The sequence below is a fragment of the Dasypus novemcinctus genome, chromosome 5 (assembly GCF_030445035.2).
Source record: "Dasypus novemcinctus isolate mDasNov1 chromosome 5, mDasNov1.1.hap2, whole genome shotgun sequence".
NCBI classification, from domain to species: Eukaryota; Metazoa; Chordata; class Mammalia; order Cingulata; family Dasypodidae; genus Dasypus; species Dasypus novemcinctus.
The window spans coordinates 46042211-46058347 of record NC_080677.1 but is presented as its reverse complement, the minus strand read 5'-3'; the positions used below and the strand labels follow the sequence as shown (position 1 = coordinate 46058347).

The following is a 16137-nucleotide window of genomic DNA, read 5'->3' as shown; positions in this document are numbered from 1 at the left end:
AATGAGAATACAACACAGACAGCAAAAATAGCAGAGTGGGAGGAGGGGAGAGGGGGAATAAATAAATCTTTTTTTTAAAAAAAGAGCTTAATAGACTAAAATAATTACTATTTTAGTAATCTCCTATAGTCTGTTTTTTGTCAATCTTCCTACATGTGATCTGAGATTAATTTTGCTAAAGCACAATTCTGAAAATGCCACTTCACTCCTCACTCAAACACATCTGGGGACTCCTCACTGCTTCCTCATACTGCAAGCATTTTCTAGCCTTCAAAGTTTTGCTCTTGTTTTTCTTCCATCTAAAAGCAAAACAGAAAGTATTTAATTCTTTCTTCCATTATCATTGTCAAAATCCTATTTGTGTTTGTAGGCTTATACAAAAGTAACTTCCTCCATAAGACATTTTCCAACCTTTTAGGCTGAGGAAATGCTTTCCTCTGCTGAATCTCTTGGTATAAATTCTTCTCCTTACTCATGGCAAACTCCTTCAAATCAGGGATTCTGTCTTTCTCAATTTGCTACTTTATATTGTGCTTAAGAGGACTTGGGTTCAAATACTGATTTCGTCACTACATTTAAGTGTATGTGTAAACTGAGGATGTTAATCTCTCAAAAATTTCTCTCAAATTTTCTTATCCATAAAGCATGACCTGTAGTCCTTACCTTGAATGAATGACTGAAAGTTGAATAAGAAATATATGTATCCTCCAAATAATGATAGCTAATAATATTGTTATCTAGGACCGCTATAAGCTTATTTTACTGACTAAACTTCAGAAGTCTTGCAAGAAGTTTTTAAGGAATTTAGCATGACTGCAATATGTGGAGATACCTACTGCTATGGACTGAATTGTATCCCCCTGAAAGACATGTTCAAGTCCTAATTCCCACTCCTGTGAAATGACATGACTCATTTGAGAGGACTCCCTTATAATTGCAATGAGAAAGACACTGTAGACTTCTTTGCAGGACTGAATGTCATAGGCATTACTTTTATCATGGACTACAGAGGAAGATGAAACACAGGAGAAGCCTATGTACAGTTCTGAAGAACCAGAAATGGCCAAACAAGAAATTGGTAACAGATATAAAGCGTTAAGAATGAAATTCAAATTTCATTACATATTCATATATTAAAAAATAGAACCCTTGAGGATGTTATTCATTCAGATGAAGCCAAACTGGATGAGAGTAGACCCTAACCTGACATGACTGGTGTCCTATACAAAGAGGAAATTTGGATACCGGCTGACAGCCGAGAAGTCAGCCATGAGTTGGAGGTAAAGATCGTATTATTCCACAAGCCAAAGAACACCACAGATTGCTGTCCAGCCACCACTAGAAACCCATAGCCCTCAGAGGGGTATGGCCCTGACGATACCTTGATTTCCTGCTTCTGGCCTCCAAAACTGTGAGACTATATAAATTTCTGTTGTTTTAAGCTACCCCAGTTTGTGGTGATTTTTCACTTGAGCTCTGAGACTCTAAGACTCTTGTATGCCTGCAGAGAAAAACGTTTTGAGCCAGATTCACAAAGAGAAAAATAAATAAGGGACACTGTGTGTAAGACTAAGGAAACAGTGGTCACTACTGATCTAGAAGCACAGACAGCAATTGTGCAGAATTAAGCTGCAGATCATACCTTTGGCTTTTTAGTCATGCCACACAATTAGCCAGAAAAGCCATTTTCAAATTTCAAGGGCAATACAAATAGAGTTATCATCATCACTCACTCTGCAAAGCAGTGACCTTTACTTTGGACTAGTTCCTTTGGCAAGGAAGTTTGGCACGAAGCTACTATAGTAACATTAAACTGCAATCTCTTCTTGTGACTATACTATCTTGATAGCAATTTAACAAAATACTTAATTTCAGACTCAGAGGTAAAATGCATAAGACAACCCACCTGAAACTCCCAGACAGCATATTTATCAAAACGAGTTAAAGTCACCTTCTGAGTAATTGCTGTGGAGGTGTTTTAACACAGCAGACAGGCACATTTTCTGTGGGTTGAGCGATTGATCACTAAGTTCTAGTAACAGGTGCATCTTGCTTCTGGGGCCCTGAAACATGACAGCCTGCAGAAAGACTATTAAAATCGTTTTGCTAACAAAGAAAAATCAATTGTTCTCCACAAGGCGGTGCCCTTCAGCACAATCGATATACGGTAGTACAATGCTGGGCTGTAAGCCTTGTGAACAGATTTAAGCTTTTGATTAGGTAAAATGTATAGAGGGGAGTTTTTTCACCTCTCTGATAGACTAAGGGTGATAAAGATGTATTTTGCTTCAAGTTGCACTATGTTTTCCTTCAGTAGATCAGCTCGTTAAAAGGAAGGCTTTTTTTTTCTTTTCAGTGTATTTCTTTACAACGTATCATTTTACCTGTTTTCAGTTCAAAGTGTATGGTGGAGACAAAGGTGGTAAGGGGCATACTTATGAAACTAGGAATCCAGATGGAGAGTCACATGGGAACAGCAACACTATCAGTTCCATTGTTAAGAGCTCGAGTTGAAAAATATATAATATTTGTGATCTTTCTGCTAAATATAAGAGGTATCTAGGTTGAGATGTCAGTCAGGTCTTTGTACATTCTGTGCATTTCTCTACCAACAAATCAATAATCGCCTGTCATTCACAGACATATTTTAAGTGTAAAAAATGGTATTTTCATGGTATTTATAGTCTCTATATTTTTATAAATCTTTACTTGTGCACCAACAATCTTTGAAGCAGGAGCAAAACTCAGTGCAGGTTGCTAATGGGGGCAAAACATACTATCAGCAACAAAGAACTTTATGCTGAGAACATGAAGTGCTTTATTATTCAAAGGGGTTATAGCAGAATAGTATGGACAAAAACCCATTGAGCAATTGCCGGTAACTTTCCATACTTAGCTAGAACTTGTGTTCATTAACATATTTGAAATCCAATATTTAAAAAAATGTTAAATGGTCATATTTTATAAAATCAGCATTATATTTCAGTATTTTGGGGAGAAAATAATAATATGTACTATTTGAGTATAAAAGAAAAGTGAAGAGGTTTTGAAATTTACAAGATGTTGGGCAGTACCCATGATTTAAGGGATAATTTTTTATTCAAGTTAGATCAGTCCATAAGTATCATTCACTAATATTTCCAGTTTCTTGAGTTCGAGCTTAACCAGATTAATCTCTGGTTGATCTTGCCTCTTGTGAGGTTGAATTGGCCAGACAGAAGTCAAGCTGATTGCCAGAAAGAAAGCAATGTGGTTCTCAGCCCATGCAACCAAAATAAAGATCCAGAACTATGACAGGCAGTGTTAGGGACTGAGGCCAAAATTCTAAGGCAGCAGTGTGCTATAGAGTCAAAGCCAGGAAAGGTCTATGAGAATATTTGCTCTAACAGCTGCTCATGTACTGCTGCCCACTTTTCAACTGGAATAGCTTAGACAACCTATAAATTATCCCTGATCTGCTTCTCCAGAATAGAACTGTATTCATCTGTGTTCAGACACACTAACAATTCATATCTTTTACTATGGAAATATTAAAGGGAGTTCTTTAGCCAGAATGATATGATAGCAGATAGAATTATAGTAATGCAAGAAAAGTGGCAGAGCAACAGAAACAGCAAATCTAAATGGATAGTGTAGTTCATTGAATTATACACCCCATTTGGATTCTGTTGGGTGTAGACACATTGTAAATAAGATATCTTCAAGATGTTACTTCAGGTAAGGTGCCACCCAAATGAATATGGTTCAGCTTTAATGAAGATTACTGGAGTCCTTTATAAGGAGTGAAAGACAGAGAAGAGAAACCATGGGGAAGTAAATGGAACCTGGAAGAGAAAGTAGAAGGTGCTGCCATGTGCTTTGTCACGTGGCAGAAAAGCCAAGAAATTCCAAATATTGCTGGCCAACCAGAAGATACCCATCCCTGGAGGAAGCAAGTCTTCCAGACTCTGTAATCATAAGCCAATAAATTACTGTTATTAAGCCAACCCATTGTATGTTATTTATTTTAGCAGCTAGGAAACTAAAATGGAAAGTAGCAGTATAAAATAATATAATACAATTTGGGGGTTAAAATACATATAATATTCTAAGTTCATGGCCTTGTCTAAAAGTGGTAAAAGTACTAATTTTTTAAAGTATACTTTAATCATTTGAGAAGTGTTGTACTCTCTAGGGTAGATATTAATTTGTCAAAGAGTGCTGTAATTGCTAGTAAAAAAAGAATGTATAGCTAACCAGTTAGAGGGAATGAAATTCAACAGTAAAATATAACCATAAAGAGGGTTTAGAAGGAGAAATAAAGTTACATAGAACAGGTGAAAGAAATAGAAAGCATACTGTGAGATAATTTTAAACAGAAATATGTAAGTAATTACATTAAATATAAATGGACTAAAATTAGAGTTAAAAAGTAAAAAGTAAAATACTCTAAAAACTAAACCCAACTAGGTGCTGCTTATGAGAGACATACTTTCAATATTAAAGTTCAGAAAGGTTATACAAAAAAAGGATAATAAAGGAATTAGTGAACAATGCTAACTAAAAGCTTTTGAAGGTACACTAATATCAAACAAAACAGAGATGTTTCATAATGATAAAAGAATCAAACCACTAAAAAATTATTAATTTTAATATTGTACTCACCTACTAACATAGACTCAAAATATATAATGCAAAATTTCATAGAGAATTATTTAATTCACAATTATATTGGGTGATTTTAATGCAACTCTTAGCAGCTAATAGAATAAGCAGAAAAATCAGTAAGAATGTAGAAGAATTGAACAACATAATTAACCAACCTGACACAGCTGACATATATAGAACTCCCCAACCCTACAACTGAAGAATATGAACTAGTAAAGGGAATTTATCTAATTATTATAGTTTATTATAACAGGGAAGCCCAGGCATGGATCTTTAGGCATCAAATACTATTGGAGCCAGGGGTTTAAAAATGTTTTATGACTTAACTTTTCTTAATTTTGTATGTTGGATTTCACTGTCTCCTGCCTTTTTTAAGCTAGGGAATATAGACCTAAGCTTAGAGTTGCTTGGGTTCTAGCATTGCAATCCCAAAGGCAAGAGACATCACGTATATTAATACTTGCTCAAAAGATTTAGGAAATATTCCAATTGACTTGGCTTTGGTGTCCAATTAATCCCTGAATTAAGCATCGAGGGCTGGAAATTTTTTTGCCCATTAAAATCTCATGGAGTGTTTGTTACATAAGTGAATATCCTCCTTCTTAGGAAATGTACATGGTATTAATAAGTGTTCAAGGAGAATGGTATATAAAACCTACACTCAAGTGTTCAGAAAATGGATTGATAAACAGATAGATACAGAATAGCTATATAAACAGGTAGACAGATAGATAGATAGATAGATAGATAGATAGATAGATAGATAGATAGATAGATAAATTAGTGTTCTCTAGGGAAACAGAACCAACGAGAGATATCTGTAAATATTATGAGATTTTATAAGATTGTCTAGTGCAACTGTCAGGTGCACAAATCCAAATTCCATAGGGCAGGCTGCAAGCCAGGAATTCCAATGAAGTTCCTCAATGAATTCCTCAGGAGCTGACTCACTGAAGTAGAGATGAAAATTCTCTCTACTAATTGTTGAAGTAATCACTTCCCCTAAGGTCTTCAACAATTGGATGAGATGTCTCTCATTGCTGAAAGCAATCTCATCAGTTGACTGTAGATGTAATCAGCCATGGATACAATCCCAAAAAGGGCTCTTAATAATGATTTAAGTCTTTGAAATATCCTCAAAGTCACAATTAGGCCAGAGCTTGCTTGAACAAACTACCAGGCACTATTACCTGGCCAAATTGACACATGAGCCTCACCATCACAGATTGATTGATCTATCAATAAATACAGTAAATGTTACAAATGTTAAAATTTGTAGGGAGTGGATGTGGCTCAAGCAGTTGAGCACCTGCCTCCCACATGAGACATCTGGGGTTTGGTTCCCAGTGCCTCCTTAAAAAACAAAAAAACGACAACAACAAAAAACAAGTAAAATAAAATAAAATAACTCAGGGAAGCCAATGTGGCTCAGTGATTGAGTGCCAGCTTCCCACATACAAGCTTCAGTTTCAATCCCTGGCCCCAGGTACCTCAAAAACAAACAAAAAATCATTGTGGATCTGGGTAGTTATGGTGGAGGCTTAAGGGCATGTTGGAGTTTTTTTTAATGGCTTTTGTATTATTTTGATAACTATCTTTTAAGTTTGAAAGTATTTCAAATTAAAAACTACTTTTAAAAATCTCATAAAGATTTTTAAATCTTTTTAAGAGGAGTTTGCAAAACAAAAATGTTCCATATGACTGAACAAGAAGTTCTAAACTTACATTTTCCAGTGTTGTCACTCCAAAGGTAGTCTTTGTTGCTAGATCTAATAGAAAAGAAACAAGAAGCATTCTGATTGGTCTAGCTTGCATCATAAATTCATGGTTGAACCACTTTAACCAAGGCAACATAACATTCTTATCTTTTTTTTCTCTTTTTTAACTTTTTATTTGAAATTAACTTCACAATTTCATAAAGGATACAATTTTATTTACTCAGAGTCACTGAGTATATTTAATATTTGGCCAGTTTAATTTATTAATAATGAATCAGTGTGTGTGATGTGTGTGTATACCTCTAAATCATTTCAAAGTATGTTGCAGACATCACAGTCCTTTACCCCTTTCCTTCATATTTCCTAAGTACAAAGACATTTATGTAATCACGCAAAATTATCAAAATCAGGAAATTTAATGCTGATACAACACTATTATATAACTTAAAGTCCATTGTAAGATTTTATCAATTGCCCCATTAATACTTTTTTTGGAAATTTTGTTTCTACTCCAAAATGTTTTAGATTTCCTGAATTTGTAGCAGTTCCTCAGCCTTTCTTTTCCTTTCAAGACACTGACATTAAAAACAACAACAACACAAAACACACCTCCTTCAATTTGTGTTTATCTGATATGTCCTCATTATTTCATACAGGTTTAGCATTTTTGGCAGGAAGACTACTTCAATGAGATCATACCCTTCTCAGTATATCTTTTTTTTTTTAAGATTTATTTATTTATTAATTCTCCCCCATTCCCTCCATTGTCTGCTCTTTGTGTCCATTCGCTCTGTGTTCCTCTGTGTCTGTTTGTATTCTCATTAGGCATCTCCAGGAACCGATCCTGGGACCTTCCGGAGTAGGAGAGAGGTGATCATTCTCTTGCGCCACCTTAGTTCCTTGGTCTGCTGTGTCTCTTATTATCTCTCCTCTGTGTCTCCTTTTGTTGCATCATCTTGCTGCACCAGCTCTCCATATGGGTCAGCACTCCTGTTGGGGCAGCACTCCTGTGCAGGGCAGCTCAGTATATCTTATCAAGAGGCACATTGTGCTGATTTGCCTCATACTGGCGATGTTAACATTATTAATTTGAGATAGCATCTTCCAGTTTCTCCCCTTTAAAGTTAATATTTTCCCCTTTCTATTGAGAAATAATCTGCAGGGAGATACTCTGAGACTACATAAATATCCTCTAGTTTTAGTACCCACTGATAAGTCTTACTTGAATCATATATTACTAAGACATTTTCAAAACTTGTGAGACATTCTGATTCGACATAGATGGAATGATGAACAGCAAACAGTGAATGACAGTCCTATCCATATTATATAGACTGAAGGAAATCTTTCCCAAAGGAAATAAGTCTATTTGTACAGAATAAGACAAACAGGAAAGAGCATTAGAATTACCATTGCTGTCATAGTTCACAGTCAGCCGCCTCAGTGCCTCTCTGACACCCAACCAACAAGTCCCATTGACTAGGAATCTATCACAAAAGTCTTCTAATACCTCCTATTATTTCTATGCTAAAGTGGCCACTGTGACCTGAGGCTTATTGGGTGATCACAAGCATGGCTTTGTATCTCTCAAAACCCCAGTTCCAGAAAGGATTAGATGTAGCTTGCCCCAGCTAAAGTGCTATTAACCCCAACATGACAGTCTCACTTATCCCTCCGGTTGCAGTTATCTTTCTCTGCATAACAAATCACTCCAAAATTTAGAGGTTTAAAACCGCTACTTTATTTTTATTCTCTTGTTTGGGAGTTGACTAGACTCAGTCTGGCAGTTCTTGTTTGTCGTCTTTCGTGCTGTTGCAGTTGGTTAGTGGATGGGACCATCGTCATTTCAAAGAGGTCCTTACTCCCATATAGAGCAGATATTGGGCGTATTGGCCAGAGCAGGGCCTATCCATGCAGCTTGGGCTGCCTCCCAGCATGGCGGTTTGCATCCCAAGATGAGAACGTGGATGGTTCCTTTTATGACTTAGCTTTGAAAGACACGTAGCATCATTTCTCCAATACTCCATTCACTCCATTTGAGCCCTCAAAGACCTCTCTCATTCAAAAGGAGAGAGCATATACCTCTGTGGCATATATGGCTTGGCATTTTTTCCCACAACCTTTCCAGCTCTTTCCCTGTCTAGTCACAGAAGCATTTCAGTTCTTAATAGTTACACAGCAAGCCTTGAGAAATAACTGTTTGTAAGCTTGTGACTGATGAGTAAAACTTGTACGCTTAGACTTCACTCCCATAAAACTCTAAGAAAATCTCATCTGTGAACTGCTTGACCACCTTTGTATCAATAGATCCCTTAATAATTACTGTAAAGACATAACTTTAGGCCTACTGACAAACATTGTAAATACTCATTTTAATGTAGCTACTGAGAAAATAGAACTTCTGCCCTGCTGGAAAACGCTATGAATCTCCAGTTCTTGATTATCTTTCTTGAGCACTGCCCTTTTCACTCATGCTCCTCCCCCTCACATGTCCTCTCCATCCATATATAGAAATATAACATAAAAGGCCTCTCTTGCACTGTGGCAAGTGTGGGTCCAGTTTTGAAAGTGCCACACTTACTGCCCACAGACACAGGTGAGGATTTAGGGCACAACCAGCCTTGGACTCTCTAAGAGAGAAGATCTCCCTTCCAGACCATTGAGGGAAGGGCCCCATGTGAGTCCCCTATTAATGCTCTTTGCTCGCTGAGCTGGACTTTGTCCAAGTCTTTCTTTGTTCTGATATATGCCTCTCAGTTTAGTAGGAAGCTGCCATTTTACGTGGCTCCCCACTATACTAAGAACAACACCTACCTCTCAATAGGAGGAATACCAAAGAATTTTGATACCATATTTTAAAATGATCATAGCTCTGAACAGGAATTATTACGTTAACCTAAATAATCTGTCTTACAGGGAAGCAGATGTGGCTCAAGCAACTGAGCGCACATCTACCACATGGAAGGTCAGTTCTGGTGCCTCCTGGAGAAGACAAGCAAGGCAGTGAGCTGATGCAATGGGATGGCATGGTGAGATGACACAACAAGATGATGTAACTAGCAACATGAGGAGGAAAACATAATGAGAGACACAACAAAGCAGGGAGCCAAGGTAGCTTATGCAATTAGGTGCGTTCCTACCACATGGGAGGCATCAGGTTGGGTTTGTGGTGCCTCCTGAAAGGAAGATGAATAATGAGAGAAAATAATGAGGCAGTGGGGAGAAATAAATGAACAAAATAAATCTTTAAAAAAATAATAATCCATCTTACAATTTTGCTTGATTGCTTTCTCCTTATACATAGATGATTGCCAATTAGTTATCTTTTTTAAAAAAAAGATTTATGTTATTTATTTCTCCGCCCCTCCCCCCCATTGTCTGCTCTCTTGTGTCCATTCACTGTGTGTTCTTCTGCATCCACTTGCAGGCTTGGTGGCACCAAGAATCTGACTCTTTTGTTGCGTCATCTTGCTGCGTCACCTCTCTGTGTGTGGTGCCACTCCTGGGTGAGCTGTGCTTTTTTCACACAGGGCAGCTTTCCTTGCAGGGTGCATTCCTTGCACATGGGGCTCTGCCATGCAGGGGACAACCCTGCATGGCATAGCACTCCTTGAGCACAGCAGCACCACGCATGGCCCAGCTCACCACACGAGCCAGGAGGCCCTGGGTTTGAACCCTGGACCTCCTATATGGTAGGCAGTCTATCACTTGAGCTACATCTGTTTCCCAGTCAATTAGTTATCATTCTCCATTTTTCCCCTATGTTATTAGTGAGGACATAGTAGAAATAAGTGTACTATTGACATTCAATGTCTACATTCATTAATTCATTATGAGCTGAAAAATGGTGATAACCTATTTCTGATTTTCTTTCTTCATTTACTAGCTGGAATACTTTAAAGTTAAGCATCTTCTATTTGATTCCTCAATATAGGAAAGGTAGGATAAATGTGTGATTCTTTTCCTTCACTAACCACTTTTCTTTTCTTTTTTTTAAAGATTTATTTATTTATTTATTTATTTATTCATTTATTTATCTCCCCTCCCCACCCACCCTGGTTGTCTGTTTTCTGTGTCTATTTGCTGCATCTTCTTCTTTGCCCGCTTCTGTTGTCAGCGGCATGGAAATCTGTGTTTCTTTTTCTTGGGTCATCTTGTTGTGTCAGCTCTGCATGTGTGCGGCACCATTCCTGGGCAGGCTGGACTTTCTTTTGCACTGGGCAGCTCTCCTTACAGGGTGCACTCCTAGCACGTGGGGCTCCCCTACACGGGGGACACCCCTGCATGGCACGGCACTCCTTGCGCACATCAGCACTGAGCATGGGCCAGCTCCACACGGGTCAAGGAGGCTTGGGGTTTGAACCGCGGACCTCCCATGTGGTAGACGGACACATTAACCACTGGGCCAAGTCCGCTTCCCACTAACCACTTTTCAAAATTATGAGCTGTTTCTATAGCATCTTTCAGTGGTAGCCAATTAGCATTCATATATTTGCTTTTACTTTTTGTTTGTTTATACTATGAAGAACTCATGAATCAAAAAAAAATTTCAAGTATATTCAATTTATTGTAGTTATCCTTTTAGATTTGAGTCAGTGGGAACCAGTTCAAACTGGCTCCTGAGTTCCCTTGACAGATCTTGTCTTTGAAAGGCTTGGATTGTTTTGTTTTTTGTTTTGCTTTGTTTTGCTTTTCTAAGGTACTATGTCCAGGGATTGAACCCCAGACCTTGTATGTGGGAAGCAGGCACTCAACCACTGAGCCACATCAGCTATCCACTCCCCTGAGTTGTTTTTTTCATTTGTTGGCTTGTTTTTGTTTGTTTTTAGAAAGCACTGGGACTGAACCTTGGACCTCCCATGTGGAAGATAGGTGCTCAACCACTTGAGCCATATCCACTCTCCAAGAGTGTGTTTTTTTGTTTGTTTTTTATCTTTAGATAATATGTTCCAGACTTATATTGCACATAACTTACACAGAGCTGGTCTCAGCTATATATCCAAATGGTCCTGGTTCCTTTCGGTGGTAAAAACATCTCACATTACTTGTATTGTGATTGTTCTTAGACCTTTTCAGTCAACAAAACTAAGATTTTTTTTTTTTAATGAAGTTCATCATGCATTCATTAGGAATATAGTGGTTTTATTTAAACTTTCCTGTCTTCATCATATCTCCTTTCCTACACACTAAGAATCTCAGTTCTCAAGGATATTGGGAATAGTAGAACACATAATTGCTCATTTGCTTTATATCACAATAAATGCACAATATGCTCAAAATAACAATACCAACACTACCATTTTTTAAAATGTGTTGTCTTTTTGGTCCTTAGAATATATGCAACTAGGGATACACAAATGCTTTGTCTGTGTATGCCACTAATTGAATACATAGCTGAATTTCTCATTTTCTTTTTAAAAATTAAACTTAGGCATTTTTACAATTTAATTTATTTTATAACTAAGTAACATATTTTAAAGTTTCTAAAGTCAGTTATATCTCTGCTTCCACCTAGCATGTAGAAAGTTCCACTAGAATGCTATTCTCAACATAACAACAAGGAAAAAAGTAATCAAAATGCTGTAACATTTTTTTAGCTCTTGGGAGAGCTAAGATTGCAAGGCAACTGGATGAACTGAATTCTAAGGGAAGATAAGTCGCTCTAAATAGAGATAAGACACATGAACTATTATGCTTTGGGCAGACCATAGAAGAAAGAGGTGGCAGTCATAAAAGTGATAAAATGTTAACAAATTCTTTAATTGACAGCTTAGGATCCCTGGGACTGCAAAATGCACACTTACACTCACCAGAAAATTCCCATGGGCCTCCAGCAGGTGCTCATGGAAAAGACAAAAGACAGAGCAGGAGACCTGAGAAAGACCCCTTTAGTGGTGCAAGTGTAGGGCGTTGATTGCCTCTGAGAGAAGTGTAGGATCTTTGCTTTTGCCCAGGATCTGGGCACTGATGGGAAGTAGAGGGTTGTTGCTGTTTGGGAAAAGACTGCTGTGGTTGGGGTGGCACTTGGAGAATCAATGTAATTTTTGATTGCATAGATGTCTATAATATATTTAACCAGTTTTCCAATGCTGGACATTTAGGTTGTTCCTTTCTTTCCATACTCAATTATGATCCAAAACTTCTGTGCCTCTGGTGCCTTACTAGACTTCCACCCTCTGCATCTCCTCTGAGCACTCTGTTACTGTTGAGGCAGGTTAGTACAGGAAAACAAGTAGAAGACAAACCACAACATGGCAGTCAGACAACATGGCTGTAAGACCCCATGGCTACAAGACCTCAATGACCTTGAGTTTAACCTTGAGGTCCCAGTTTCTCTTTCCAGGTCTTCTTCTTGGCCCCAAGTATTCCAAACAGGCCTCACCATTGGCCCCCACCGCTGGTGGGGTAACCAATAACAATGGGGCCCATTCCCTTATCATTAGCAAGAGGGAGTAATAATGAACAGTTTAAAAGATAATCACAGGAGGCAGAGCTCATACTCTCTCCCTAGAGGAGCCCACACCAAATCTTGGTGTGTATTTCCATCTTTCTCTCCCATTTCTCAGCAAGCTCTGTTCTTTTCCCCATTTCCCCCCAAAATTCTTCATACTAGCCTACTAAACCGGCATGTTCTTAAACTCATTTGGAAATATAACCAAGAACCTAAAGGAATCCAACCCTTCCCCGTCTTCACTGTTCCCCTCTGCCAAACTGTGCTGTCATTCTCTGGTGCCTGCTCTAAGCTGCCCTCATCAGATCCATACATACAGTTGATGTCTTTTCCTTTCTTCCAGTCTAGCTATACTATTATATTACCCATTATGATGACAAAAGTTATGCCAAGGTCTGCATGTACTTTCAGATTCTGTGATTCTATAGACATAAAGAATTATTCATTCTAAGAAACAGCACTTTCCTCCAGAATATAAAGAAGACAATGTTCCCAGGTCTTCACCAATGTTCCTTCTAAACCCAGAATATATTTCCATCTCCCTGTAGCTAGAAATAAGTCAATTACCATAATATTCAATAAACCATCCTGAACCTCCATAGTCACTTACCTTAACTGAAAAGATTTCATTGATTTGTTTTTGCATGGGATACGACTTTGTTATTATCTCTAAAATGATCTTGACACAATTCTCATCTTGGTTGATTTAACTTCAGCAAAAATTAAAATAATGACAAAACAGCATATCCTGTGACCCAGAACTTTCACTTCTAAGAATTTAACCAAAAGAAGCCATAAGATAAAATCACAAAAATAAATCTATGTATTTATTGTTATTTAAACCTATAATTTATAATAGCAAGTTAAAGAAAAAAAAACCACAAGCAACTAAATGTCCAACATTGGGAAATGGTTAAACAAATTGTAGAACATCTATGCAATTAATTATTATATAATATTTAAAATTTTTATTGTGGAATAGTACTTAAGCACACAGGAAGTTGCTCAGGTCAATAAATCAACTATAAATTGGCTATTCCAGAATTACTACGAGGCTAGGTAGCAAAAGTTGGGACTAGATAGAATTTCTTGCACTGGAGACAAAAGAAAGCAGAGCCAAAAGAAAAACCTAGGAATACACTTGAAGAAAACTGCAGACAAACTATATGAAATCCGAAAGACTTTTCTCTTTTCTATCAGCCTGGGCCAAAATCAGTGTTGATAGAATGTCTAATGTATTAATAACCTTATATAATAATACATTTATAAAAATGTATTCTTCTTGTAAATGTAAATATGTATATAAATGACCACTTCACTGCCAGGTTCAGAGCTTCCCTATGTTCAGTCTCCCTGCTTATCACACCAAGGATTCAATCCAGGACCTTGCCAAGCTCAATGAGATGGTCAGACTCCCTCAGCAGTAGGTAGAATTTATACTGCTTTTCTCCAAGCCAACACTATTGGGCAATTCTCTTAAGCATGCTTGCTATCCAGCCTAAATACAGTGGTGAAACAAAGAACTGTAATGCAACTCTCCCTTTCTCTTCATCCAGTCCATAGCCAAACTTGCTATCTTATGCCAGAGCCAAAATGCTTGAGCTCTCTTGAAGTAGGAAAGAGTGGACATATCATGGGCTCTACAATTGGGTGTCCTAGGCAAGGTAAAGAAGGACAAGGTCAACCCATTCATCACAGCCCAGGATGATTTAGCATATGATCTTTATTTTTTTTTCCCACCCAGCTTTCATAAAGGTCTATTTCATTATTGATGGGCAGTGTATTTAACTGTTAAATACATTTAAATAATGTATAGGTAGACTACATGACTGCAGCATTGTTAATTAGCCAATTCAACTGGAAATAAGCTAACAAGTAACTGTCTAAATATTTAAAATACATCTCTTGTTTAGATCACCCTTTGTTTTGATCACCTTCTTGGAGGGGAGAGGATGTCACAATGGAAATATATTAGGTCGCAATGGAAATATATTAAGAGCATATCTTTTTCCATCCACTCCCAGAGATTTCTTCAGCTGGATTAAGCCTTTGACTCTAGGGCAAGCCCACATGTGTGGCCTCCAGCATGAATGCTTTTCCTGTCTACCAGAACAGACAACGTAGGCTTCACACCAAGCTCAGAGTCTGAGTGTAGCCCATTCCAATTAAACTAGAATTGTTGACTTTTGCAGAATTGGAAGCAGTGGGATCCTGCTGATGTTTAGCTGCAATGCCAAACAAGTGCAGCTGGTACCCAATGTCCAAGAAAGTTTTACTAAAGTGTCAAGATCTTCACATGCTTTCTGATAAATTGATCCTCCCATCAATTTGGACAGATCCAAATGCTGTCCCATCATTGACATTAGTGTGTAGTTGCAAGTCTCCAGTCCTGTGGCCCACTGCAAAGTTATTTCTCATCAGTTTTTAATTTGGCACTGTCAAAGGTCATCTGATAACCAGCAAGCCAGCTCTCATAACCAAAGACAGCTGAACCATGGATTGCAGGTGCAGCAAAATTAAAGTCAACATCACAACCAAGGTCTATGCACTCCCTCTTGTAAGAAGACTTGATTTCACCACTTTTCTTACCCGTGTTTGGTGAGAAGGCTGTATCAAATGTCAGTTTCAAACCTTGACAAATCTGGTCTTTGATTGCAATTTCTGTTTCCAGAGTGCTCTCAGTCTTTCATTTTTCTTTGAAAGTGAGACCATACTCACGCCATTTGTATTTGGTCCCCAACTTTAGCAATGTCTGTATTAGATGAACCGGATGTTGAGAATTCCATGCCACAGCATGACACTGTTTTCACATCCTATTTCACCAACCCAAAACCAAATCCTGTGTTGAAACTATCTCTGGCAGCTTTGCCCAGGTAAGCATATGACAAAGAATACACATAGGCCACTTGCAGCTCTGCCCGTCGGTTGCCATGGTGAGGCCATGGGAAGAGGTAGTCTGCTTGTTTCCTGAGGGGGGCTCTGCTGGTAGCTGAAGCCACTGGGCTTGGTCAAGATAGGGATGCAGCTGCTGTGGCTGGAGGGCGAAGTGATAGCATAAGATCTTTATGGCTTTTATCTTCTGCTACTAGATGACAGTAACAGGGACAGTCCCCGACTGGCTAGTTCATTGTCTTGTCATACGCATAAGTAAAGATTGGCACTCAGGAAATTATGAATTCCATCATCCTGTTGGCCTCTTACTATATTTATCAAACTAGCACTGGAGCGTGATTTTCTATAGTTACTTACTATATTATTAAAGTATATCTTGACAAATGATCACATTTAAACAACTGATAACTTCATCCAGTTACAAGACAC

General features: G+C 38.0%; 1 pseudogene; it reads right to left on the bottom strand.

Moving 5' to 3' along the window:
- Positions 1 to 14857: 14857 nt before the first annotated feature.
- On the bottom strand, positions 14858 to 15748 carry LOC101413205 (voltage-dependent anion-selective channel protein 2 pseudogene; annotated as a pseudogene).
- Between the last annotated feature and the right edge of the window lie 389 nt (positions 15749 to 16137).